Source organism: Sciurus vulgaris, assembly GCF_902686455.1.
Source record: "Sciurus vulgaris genome assembly, chromosome: 9".
NCBI classification, from domain to species: Eukaryota; Metazoa; Chordata; class Mammalia; order Rodentia; family Sciuridae; genus Sciurus; species Sciurus vulgaris.
The window spans coordinates 118,465,410-118,478,516 of NC_136469.1; positions in this window are offsets into that span (position 1 = coordinate 118,465,410).

The window sequence follows — 13,107 nt, forward strand, 5'->3', positions numbered from 1 at the left end:
GAATGCCTGAAACCTTAGACAGAAGTGTTATACACACACACACACACACACACACACACACACACACACAGTATCTTACCAAAACATACACACCTATGATGAAGTTCAATTTATAAATTGGGCTGCAAAAGAGACTAACAACAAAAACCAGTGATAAAACAGGACAATCATAACTATACACTGCAATAGAAGTTATGTGGATGTGGTCCTTCTCAGAAAACCATATTGTAGTATAGAACTTATCAACATCAGCATATGAGCTTTTTTTCTTTCTGTAGTACAGAACTTTCACCTTTTCACTTTAAGTAATCACTTTGTGATTTCTCTCTTGTAGACCCTAATTCCTAACATCACTATTCTTGGGCTTCGGCAGCTTTACAAAGTAAAATAATGGCTACCTGAACACAAGCATGGAGACTCCACAACTGTGACTCTGAGGACTGAGCAGGCTGCCAGCTGACCAGCAGCTTCGGAATGTACACTGTGGGTATCCAGCACAAAATGTTGGTTCATATCCAGGGCAAAGGGAGCAGGGTGGAGTGAGGTTTTCTCTTATTACTCAGAATGGCATAAAACTTTGATATAAAACTTATGTAATACCCATTTCTGGAATATTCCATTTAATATTTTCAGAATGAGATTGACTATAAGTAAGAGAAACCTTTAGAAAGTTAAGTTGTGGGGGGGAGAGGGCGTTTCATTTATTTTAAATTAAATATTTAAGAATTGTTTCTCTGATTTAATTTTGTTTTATAGTAATGAAAATGTTTATGTACTTCCAAAGTCATATTTATCATGCAATCTAAATTCATGGAAGACTAGGCACTAAAATTACCTTCTCCAATCTATTCCCTTTCTTACTTTATGAGTGAACATTTTTAAAAGTATGGTTAGCCTTTTATGATTTTTAATTAAGATAACACATATAAATGTATGGGAGTTTCATTGCCTAGCACTTTTTAATTGTTCTGAACCTAAAAAAAATTTATATATATATGTATATGTTATACATATACATATATATATGTAAGTGCCCCTACAGACAATAGTAAAGATTTTAATTTTTCCACTGCTTAAAGGAATAATAATACTACATATTATTATTAGTATATATATATATATATTTCACCTTTACTTTTTAGCTTAATGAACACTTGTTATCCTTTCTTAATAAAATATAATAAATTTATCATTCCTTTATGCAGTTTCTTAGAACCGTATTTAAGGATTTTGTTAGTTTGTTGAACCATTCTCCATTTATGGTTGCGTTTTTACCAGCATTCTGCTATTACAAATAGGACTGCAATGATAGCCTTGTGCACAAGTCATTTCACATTTTTGCCAATGTATATTTGGTAGAAATCCTGTAAGTAGAATTGTTGGAAAAAAAATAAAGCTATGCATACTTAAATGGTTGTTTTAAAAGTTTATTTATTTCACATTGTCTACTTTAAATATATATGCCAGATGTTTACAACGTGACTAACTCTTTGAACATACAACTGAATTAAATTTGCAAACTTTAGAAAAATAGTATTATAGTACAGATACCCACCATATGAAATTTAATGGATTTCCTTCATACCATTAAGTTATTACTTCTGTGCATCCTTTGGTTTTTGGTTGTCACAGAAATAACTCCAGTCATAATGTCATTTTTAACAGATCAATTGAGAAGCAGAATGTAACTTCTATTTTTCACTAAAGTCTGTATTTCTAAGGAAGGCAATGATAGGAAGCTCTTTGTGGTGATTGTAGTATTATTATTATTCTTTTAAGTAGTGGAAAAAATAAAGTCTTTACTATTGTCTGTATGGGGACTTACCCTGAAACTGTTCAGAGATATTGCTGCACACACATGAAAATATAAACATAAACACCATGGATAAGTTGTTGAGCCATGTCTATCCATAATTTAGAATGGGAGATATTAACACCCTTTGTTTTCATTTTGTATCTCCTTCCCTTCTTTAAAAATGTGCTTGGTTTGCTGTGTGGCACCTATCATGTCTCTGAATTGAGATATTAAGCAACTCAGTGAGACCCTGCCTTTAAATAAAATACAAAGTAGGGCTGGGGATGTGGTTCAATGATTTTCAGCCCCAGAGTTCAATCCCTAGAACAAAAAAAAAAAAAAAAAAAAAAAAAATTCCCCAGGAAGAAACAGAACCATAGCTTACTTCAGGTGACCAAAGAGTTACACAGCAAAATTGCTGCTGACATGCAGTGGGAGCAAGAATTTCATTGCGATTAAGACACTGAATATGTGGGTCGTTTATCACCTTACAATCCTGCAAAGCTGATGTGTAAAACATATTGGAATTATGTTCTGAGAGTGTTTCCAGAAATTCTGAGTTAATATTAGATGGAAGTAAACCTAGAAAGCAACTTTACTGAAATTTTATAATGGTATGGTTGATACTGGGGCAAGATACCCTGAAGTCAAAATCCATTCTACTCCCCTTTTTTTATGGGAAAATAGTGCAAGCAAAAGTATATTTTCCAGATACACTTGTAGCTGCCTTGTGAATTACATGCTTCTATATAAGATATGGAAGTCAAAAGGGACATTATCAAGTTGAATTTACTGGCAGTTGCTACCTACTAAAAGGCCTTGACAAGATTGATACAACTATCTATTGATCCACTATTTATTCAGCACAATGCTAAGGAAGAATCTGAAATAGTAATACCTCTCATGTATACATTCTATGTTTCATGGGAATCTATTCATGAGATTTAGCCAAGGTCTGTCTGTGCTACTCAAAATAATTATGAAGCCACCTAATTTCATGCATTTTATCATTTCCTGCTTTAAATAGCTACACTGTGCTTTTGTTTGCTTGTTTGTTCTTTGTGATGAATATTGGGTGACATAGGGGTCATTTTGTGACAATACATAATTTGACAATGCTCACAAAATAAACAGCTCTTTGTTGAACACTCCCTACATAATCAATTAATTCATACATTATCTTATTTAAGCACTGTTATGGTTTGTATATGAGATGTCTTCCCAGATTTTCTGTGTTAATGCAGGAATATTCAGAGATGAAATTATTATATTATGGGAGTTGTAACCTAATTGGTCCATACTAGTTTGAATAGACTAACTGGGTGGTAACTGTAGGCAGGTGAGGTGTAGCTAGAGGAGGAGGATTGCTGGGGAAGAATTCATCTTCCCTGTTTTTCTTTCTCTCTGCTTCCTGGCCACCAGGAGTAGAACAGCATTGTCTCACGACACCCTTCCACCATGATGCTCCACCTCACCTTGGACCCAGAGCCATGCAATTGGTGTGCCATGGATTAAACCTCTGAAACCAAGAGCCAAAGTAAACATTTCTTCCTTTAGATTGTTCCTGTCAGGTATTTTGGTCACAGAGATGAAAAGCTGACTAACACAAGTGCACAATGATCCATGGAAAGTGTATATATGTATGAGTTTGACTTAATAAACACAATGACAGCATTTTCTGCAGAGGAAAAGGAATGGAAATGAAAAATAATGGGAAGTCAAAATGAAGGTATAATTTACACAGGTAAGACTACGTGTGGCATTCAGAAAACTGGCCCCTCAAAAATGTTGATGTTCCAGTTCCTGGAACATGAATATATTACTTTATATAGCAAAAGATAATTTGCAGATGTGATTAATTTAAAAGACCTGAGTGTGGAGAGCAGAGACTTGAACCATGGTTTCTGATTGCCTCTGGGCTGCTTTGGTCTTAGAACTTGCTGTTCAAATGTTCAGGTCAAGATGAACTACTTGCTATGCTGAAGCCACCCAAGGAGGCTATGTGCAAAGTCGTGGTGCTGTATCAGTTGGAACCTTGAGTTCAGACACCAGCTCCTGTGGGTAGAAAATCTGAACATAACAAGATAACCTTAATGTCTCACCAGTTCTGCATCCTTCAGATGCCTGCTTTGCTGAAACTTTCCTACAAATAACCTTTTAATGAATCCTATATAATAAATGCATTATATTAGCTCTGGGTCATTCATCCTCCATCTGTGGGTGAATACCCACAGGGTCCCAGCTTTTTCTCTCTATGTGTGTGTCTGACTTCTCTCAATCCTCCATCGTCCCTCCTCTGCTAGTATTTCCCTAAATTAATGGCCATGGTTTAGAGATGGGCCTGTAGCACCTGAGATTGAAAGATTATCCTAGATTATTCATAAAGACTCAATTTAATCACAAGTCAGAACACTCAGTCAGAGGGTGCCATGTGTTGTCTTTAAAGATGGAAGAAGAGACCATGAATTAATAAATGCATGTGGCCTTCAGAAACCAAATAAGGTCAAGAAAAAAAATATTTCCCTAAGAGTCTTCAGAAAAGTGGCAGCCCAAGCAACATTTTATGTTAACCCAGTGAGACCCCTTGCACACTTCTAGCCTCCAGAACTGTAAATAAATTTATGTTATTTGACTCCACTATGGTTATGGAAATTTGTTACAGCAGTTAAACTAATCTAAGATCATATATCATTCCCTTTTATGACTTTATTACTATAGTAGAATATATATAAATATATGTATTATCACATATAGTACATAATTCTGTAATCAGGAGGAGGACTAGGAAACTGAATCCTAGAAGCACCATCCCTCACTGCTTCTATGAGTGCCTCACCCAATACATTCAATTTGCATTTTTCCCTTTATATAAATAAAATGATGCAGTATTCAGATCTTTTTATTGATATTTCATTCACTATGTTTGTAAACTTTATCTATAGTTACCTGTGTAGTTGCAGATTATACAGAGTCCAATTCTTTATTTTATATCAATTTGTGAATATTCTGTGGTTTCTTTTTCCATCTTACTGTTAACTGGTATGTAAGCATTTTCCCTCTTTTCAACCACAAATAGTGCATTATGAACTTTTCAATTTATATTTTTGGGATGTATATATTTTACATACACACACACACACACACACACACACACACACACACATACACACACTAGAATGAAAACCAGATGGGAAAAAAGGTGTGTTTATGTTCAATTTTAGTAAATGTGACCAGTTATAGTTTAAAGATTGAAGATGGTCACAATTTATTTCTCATTTAGTGGAGGCGTCTACCATGACCTATTTCCTTGAGACTGGGCAGAATGATGCCAAGTCTCTTCCTGAGCAAGGCCTTAGGACGTGGGTACTGCTATAGCTACTCAAGAAATATTTGCTTGTAATTTTATTTCCTTTGATAATTAGTCATAACGCCATGAGAAGGAGCCCAAGCCATACAGAGAAGCCAAGTGTAGGTATTCCCATTAATACCTACCAATAGTGAACTTGCAGAATCAACTCCTAATGTATTACTAACATCTAAATCCAAATTCTATATGTGCAAGGAATAAAGCAACCCAGAAAATGGATATTTTAACCCTAGCTACCACACTTAGCACTATGTGATTTGGCAAAAAGAAAATCTAGAAAATTTATCCCCAGATTCTTGATTCACGATGTAAAATTCTTGTGTTAAACCATTATGTTATGAGGTAGTTTTTTTACATAGCAATATAAAATGGGAATTGAATTTGGTTCCTAGAGGAAAAGGACAGTATACCAAAGACCTCAGATGTATGGCATTGGATTTCAATATAGGCAGTGAGTAGAAACTTGAAGGGCATTTAGGGAACTGTATGTGAAAAAGTGAGAGAGTCCCCAAAAGACTTAGACTTAAATGACAGTGAAAAGTTGTTGAATGATAGAATAAAGAAATACTTGTTAAGTAATATAATGTAATAGTAATAAATTTGGAACAATATTATTTGTAGGAATGCAGACACTTCAAAGATTGTCTAATTACATACCCCAGTTTGCTGGAGCGATTTTTCAGGAGTCATATAGGGAATAACCATTGACTTTTACTAGCTGCTTATAAGATTCTAGAGAAAGTAAAATAAACTAAAGAAAGCACCAATGTAATTTTTCATAGCATTTAGGGGCAAGATAAAAAAGCAAGAAATTCTGGATTTGAAAATTAAACTGTGTCTTATTTGAAGATTTTTCCTGAAAATGATTCTTAAACTAAGAAGTAAGTTTCAGATAAGATTATATCCATGATTTAGCTGCTTTATTCTATGATAATTCTTCAGAAAATCTTAGGCAGTTTGTCTTTTAGTTTATAGCTCTTCATATTCAAAATAACTGCACCTGGAAAATCTGTTATTGATGTACCTGATATATACAGTACGATCTCAAATCTTAAGCTTTACCCTGCTCCTATAATAGGTTAGCCTATGCAGAGTCTTGTGAGTATATATTTTGTGTGTGTCAGAATGTAAATAGTTTCTGGTTAAGTGAACCGTATGTAGCTACAAATTCTTTGATAGTTTTCCCATCTTTTCTTCCCCTTTGTCTTTAATTTTGCATGCTTTATGAGTGACTTGACCTATAGAATTTGGGAGAATTGATGCTGTGTCATTTTCCAGGAACAGCTGTGCATTTCATCTCTTGTTGCCTCTGGAAAATCAGTTTCCATAACATGAGAAACCCCTGTATAAGAGCTCCAGTGAGATCTATGGCTCTTTGCAGGGTGGTCCTTAGTTTTCTGTAATTTCAGCTAATTTTATTCTTAAGAATACTACCAATTTTAAGACCTATAAAACTATAATCATGAAATGAGGACATATCAAGGTTTTATCAATTTGGTTATTATAAGGTATTAGCTGTTGCTAATTGCCTAATCTCTCAACATCCATTTACATTCCTTCTTCATAAGTTAAGCCCAATATTTTCAGGCTATCAAGAGACTACACTTAATTTTCAGTTTCTTTTTAGTTATTTGGATATGACTATGATGTGTATACATGAATACTGTTTTCTTATATTGGAATGCTTAAAGAGGCAATATTACCCAAAGTGATCTAAAGATTCAACACAATTCCTATCAAAATCATGTTAGAACTTTTATCAAAAATAGACAATTGATACTAAAATTTACATGGAAAATTAAGAGACACAGAATAGAGAAAGAAATTTTGGAAAGAATAACAAAGTTTGAGAATGAATACTTTTCACTTGCAAAACTTACTACAAAGTCTAAATAATCTAACCAGTTGTATTAATCTAATTGTAAATATATAGAACATTGAAATGGAGCTGAGAGGCCATAAATAAACATACATCTGTGTTCAGTTTTCCCCATGAATGCAAACAGCATTTGGCAGAGAAAGAATAATCTTTATAAGAAACAGTTCTTAAATAACTAGATGTTCACATGTGAAAGAGTATAGGTTGACCCCATCTTAAGATTTGTACAAAATCAACTCAAAATGCAAAAAAAAAAAAATTAATAAGAGCTGAAACTGTGTACATCTTAGAAGAAAATTATGGAAATAAGTTTTTCTGACATTAGATTGGCCAAGGGTTTATTAGCTATCACACAAAAGCAGGAGGAACAGAAGAAAAAAGATAAATCAAAGTTCATAAAAATTAAGAACTTTTGCCTATCAAAGAACATCATCAAGGAAGTGAAAGGTAACTGTAGAATGGAAGACATACTTGCAAACAATTTACTTGAAAGGTTCCTAGTATCCAGAAGATGCAAAAAATTCAATAATAAAAAGGCAGATAGTGCAATTGAAAAATGGAAAAAGGACTTGCACCAGCATTTCTCCAAAGAAATCAACTGTCTAACAAACATAGGGAAAGATGCTCAACATTATTTGTCAGTGTGATAATGAATTTAAAACCACACTAAGATTAACAATTCATATATATCAGAAAAGGAAAATAACAAGTATTGGCAAAAATATGAAGGAACTAAAACCTATACTTTTTGCTCTTTAGCATATAAAATATCTGGTTTTGTGAACAGTTTTGCAGTTTCTCAAAAAGATTAAACATAATATAATAATTCTTCTACTACAAGAATACTCCCCAAATTTGAAAAATAAATGCATTCAAATATTTGTATAAGAATATTTATAGCAATACATTTTCATTAGTAATATATTTTCATTAGCAAAACAACCCACCAAATGATGAATGGAAAAACACAATATGGTGTAACTATACAGTTCATTTTAGTTAGCCATAAAACAAAATGAGGTAGTGATGCATGCTGCACTATTGTGTTCATCAATTCTCCATTACTGGGGCAACATACTAAGGTAATTATCTTGAGAGGAGGAAAGATTAATTTGGCCTCATGATTTCAGGAGTTTCAGCCCATGGTTGGCTATTCATGTTGCTTTGGAAATGTGAGGGGGCAGCAGTCAGAAGAGTAATGTGTGGTGAAGGAAGCCATTCACTGCCTGGCAGCCAGGAAGCAAAGAGACCCAGGGAAGGTCCTGGATCCTTATATCACTTTCAAGGATATGCCCGCCCTCAATAACCTCATTGTTTCAGTATCTTATAATAGGATTCCCTATTAAAGGTTCTATCACTTCCCAATATCACCACAATCTGGGAACCGAGCCTCCAACACGTGGACTTTGGGGGGACCTTAAGGATGCAGACCATAGTAAATGTGGAAACATTTACTTGAAAACATGTTAAGGAAAAGAAACCAGATACAAAGGACCACCATGTATGCATGCTTCCATATGTACAATCAGACAAATTAAGTGAATCCTCAGAAAAGACAAAAGAGTCGTGCTTGCCAAGGGGTAGGTAGAAAGTGACTGCTTAGTGGTATGGGGTTTTCTTTTGTGGTGATGAAATTGTTTTTTTTTATTTTTACAGACTGCATTTTGATTCATTGCACACAAATGAGGTACATCATCATTTTGTTTCTATGGTTGCGCACGATGCAGATTCATACCATTCATGTAATCATACCTGCACATAGGGTAATGATGTCTGTCTCATTCCACCATTTTTCATACCCCCGCTCCCTCTCATTTCCCTCTACATAATCTAAAGTTCCCCCATTCTTCTCTCACCCACAGCCTGCCCCACCTCCTTACATATCATTATCCACTTATCAGGGTAAACATTCAGCCTTTGGTTTTTGGGAATTAGCTTATTTCACTTAGCATGATATTCTCCAATTCCATCAATTTCTTTGCAAATGCCATAATATTATTCTTCTTTATGGCTCAATAATATTCCATTGTGTATATATACCACCGTTTCGTTATCCATTCATCTGTTGAAGGGCATCTAGGTTGGTTCCACAATCCAGCTCCTGTGAATTGAGTTGCAATGAACATTGATGTGGTTGCATTACTGTAGTATGCTAATTTTAAGTCCTTTGGGTATAAACAGAGGAGCAGGATAACTGGGTCAAAATGTGGGTCCATTGCAAGTTTTCTGAGGATTCTCCACACTGCTTTCCAGAGTGGCTGCACCAATTTGCAAATCCACCAGCAATGTGAAAGTTTGCTTTTTTCCCCCACATGCACACCAACATCTATTATTGTTTGTGCTTTTGATAATAGTCATTCTAATTAAAGTATGATGAAATATTAGAAAATGTTTTGAAATTTGATGGAGATTATTATTGCCCAACATTATGAATTGTACTAATGTTACTAAACTGTAAACTTTAAAATAGTAAGTTTGATGTCATTGAATTTACCTATTTATAAAATAACAAATAACACACAAAAAAGTATTAATGTGCCTAAAGATATGTGTTGAGTTTCTTCCTTATTCCTCCCAGAAATTCATCTACAATACAAGCAAACTGCAGCAGTCATTCCAAAACCTTGAAATCAAAAGGCAAACAGAAGAAAGCAGAGCAGAGAAAATGTCTTCACCTTGGAAGTGCTTTTATGAAAAAGGAAAAAACAGAATAAAACATTACAATTTAAAACATTAGGAGAATTTTTGTTACTTACAACCAAATTCAATTCTAACCAGTAATATAGCAATAAAGATATTGTAAATTTACACAAATAAAAACATTTTTAAATTATTGAAAAAATAACATTTTTATTAATACAACTTTCCCTCATTATTCATACTAAAATGAGCATTAAAACTCAAAATTTAGAATGTGGATTTCAAAGAAGATAGTTAGAATATACGTTATAAATCAGCTTCTCATATTAAAACTGACATTCATTACAGATCTATTTTTGTGGATTTGCTGCATGGATCATATTTCAGACAGACAACTTCCTCCAGGTGATGAAGGCAACCTGTGAATACAGGATGGTCAGAAATAGAATTGTTTTGTAAGGATTAAATGCAATTTGAGAAAGTGAATCAAGCCAAAAATTCTTATTTTATTCTGAGAATATTTTAGTAGTTTGGGGATTTTTAAAAAATACCTATTTTCTTACATCTTTATGGTTTCTGAGTTCTACGACACAAAAGTTTTGTTTATTACTCTAGCTCAACATTGAGTTAGGGTCTCAAATTTTGCAAACAAAAGATATAGGCCACCCATTTGATTTTCAAATAAGAACAAGTGTTTAGTATGGGCATATTTCATATATTAAAGGAAAATACATACTCCAGGAAATGGTTAGTTTGAATTTCTCAGTCTTTATCCCCTCCTCCTCCTCTCTTTCCTTTCTTACTCTTGCCTCTGTAGTGTTTGAAATAATGGTCCATTACTATGCCGTTGTCTCTTCCAGGACTTGGTTCAAAATTACTTAGATATAATTTATCTAAATATTACAACATTTTTTGTTTATTTAATCCAGAATAATGCCTGTGGTCGAGTTTACTATTTCCATAGTCTGAACATGGTTTGTCCCCTCTGAAACCCATGGTGAAATTTAATATTATTGTGACAGTGTTGGGCAGCGGGGACTTTAAGAGGTGAACAAGTTATTAAGAGGGATTAGTGTCTTTGTCACAGGAGAGGGCCCATTCTTTCTTTTTCAAAATATTTTTTTAGTCCATGATAGATTTTTATTTTATTCATTTATTAATATGTGGTGATGGGAATCAAATCCAGCTCCTCACACATGCTAGGAAAGGCTCCACCACTGAGCCACAACCCCAGCCCACTGAGGCACAACCCCAACTCAGGTCCATTCTTATGTGTGTGTTTCCATAAAGCAAGGCAGCCCTTGTTCTCTCCACTTCTGTGGTTACCATTTTACCTTTCCACATTGAGTTATCAGTTGAAGCAGCATGAGACCCTTTATCAACACTGTGCTCTGAGACTTCCCAGCCTTAAGAATCATGAAGGAAAACAAACCTCTTTTCTTTATTAATTGCCAAGACTCAGGTATTTTGTTATAACAACAGAAAACCTATCAAAGACAACTACTGATGATACTATTTTTAAGTTTTCCTTTATTTTAGCAGTGTCTTTCAACATTGTAATCATTATAAGACATGTACAGTTTTTAATGGACTAGATAAAATGGTAGGGTTGTGTATTACCTTGGAATATTTTAATATTTAGACTCGTTTCAGCTCAGATAACATGAGGAGGACTAGCTTAGAATTCCAGTGCCTTTTATGATTGTCATTACAAGCCAACAAAATGCAACCTACCATTCAATGCATCATACAATTCAATTGATTTATAGCCACATTAGAACAAAGGACTGAAAGAACTCAGCCAACCACCAAACCATGTCAGAAAAAGATAAGCACTTTCAAGTTGATTATATGCTTGTCATGTCAATTAACCCAATATCCCATTATTAGGCTGCTCATGTGGATTCAATTGCCTCATGAGTAGCACAACAGCCAGTTTTTCCTGGCAAAGTACTCTTACAAGAGATGGAACTAGAATTTTCATTTCCCTGGAGAAAGTGTCCTTTTGAAACTTTACTGTGGAATTATGCTCAGGTTGATATAAATTGTAAAAATGCTCAAAGTCTGATTGTTGTTGTTGTTGTTGTTGTTTTCCCTGTTTTATAGATACATTGGAGAAATCATTATTTGTGAACGCTTTTAATATATATGTTCAGAGAAGTAGGTGATGAAAGTAAGATATTTGATTTTATTAATTTTAGTCAACAGAAAAATATAAGAAAAAATGTTGCAGTAATTAAAGATAACTTTGAACAACCTTGTTTTTAAATATGCATAAACTGTAGAATCCTACATATATATATTTCATCTTTGACATGCCTGGGTTCAGGTTGTTTTAAGAACTCTGTCAACACTAAAAGGCACCAGAACCTGAAACTTGAAGCTTTCAGAAACTTTTGGTTGATTCGAAAGTTATAATAGTTTCATCTCAATTTCAGATCCTGAGCTCTCAAGTCTTTACCTGTTTGCAAACTCTGGCATTTTAGCAAGTTTGTCTTAATATGTTTGGCAGTTAGAATGTGTCTTTAAAAACAGTCATCTTTCTCATGTGAATAAGAAAAACACTGTGCTAGAAATGTCTAAATTTATTTTTTTTCTGCACCATTCAGTTTTTTTCTTTTTAATTCTCAGCTGATTGCAATGTCACAAGCTTCAATAAATGTCACAAGTATCCCAATGCCATGTCTTTGATGTAGCATATCAAAATGTTACTGAAATGCAGAGGGACTCTGTGTATTGTCTACCATTCATACAAGTCCTATAGAAAAGTGAACTGGAGCAATTACTTAGATGCCTTCTCCATAACTTAAGAAAGCCTGGATTTATGTAAGCAAAACAGATAATAGGGCACAGAAGATATTGGATTACCAGAAACATCCCCTCTATTAGTGGCACACAGAAAACACCAGGAAAATATTCTCAGATAATTTCTCAAGTGAACCTCCTTCCTTTCAACTGTGTTACAAATAAAAACATTCTAAGATTTACTGAAAGGCAGAGCACATCAGCAACAGATTTAGAGCTGGACTGACTAACCAAAGGATGAGACAACTTAAAAAGAAAGACAGATTTGGCTCTCTGGATGCAGGTCAATGACAGAGCATGTGCTTTACATGTATAAGGTCCTGGGTTCAATCCCTAGCACTAAAAAAAAAAAAAAAAAAAACAAATATTATATGTGTGTGTGCCTGTGTGTGAGCACCCAATGAATTTATGGCATTGAGGTTTTATTCAAATTTTATTTAAATTGAAGCCATATTTACTACTTTTCTTCACTCCTGTTACTTGTGCAGTTCTGTTGTCCTCTGTTACTCAGACAACCGTGCTGTGCAAGATCTATTAAAAGCTGTAAACAAACTGTCTGAGTCAGCTTGTGTGTTCAACCTTGTGGATGTGCTTCTCTGAGTCTGTTTCCCTGGTTTCCTC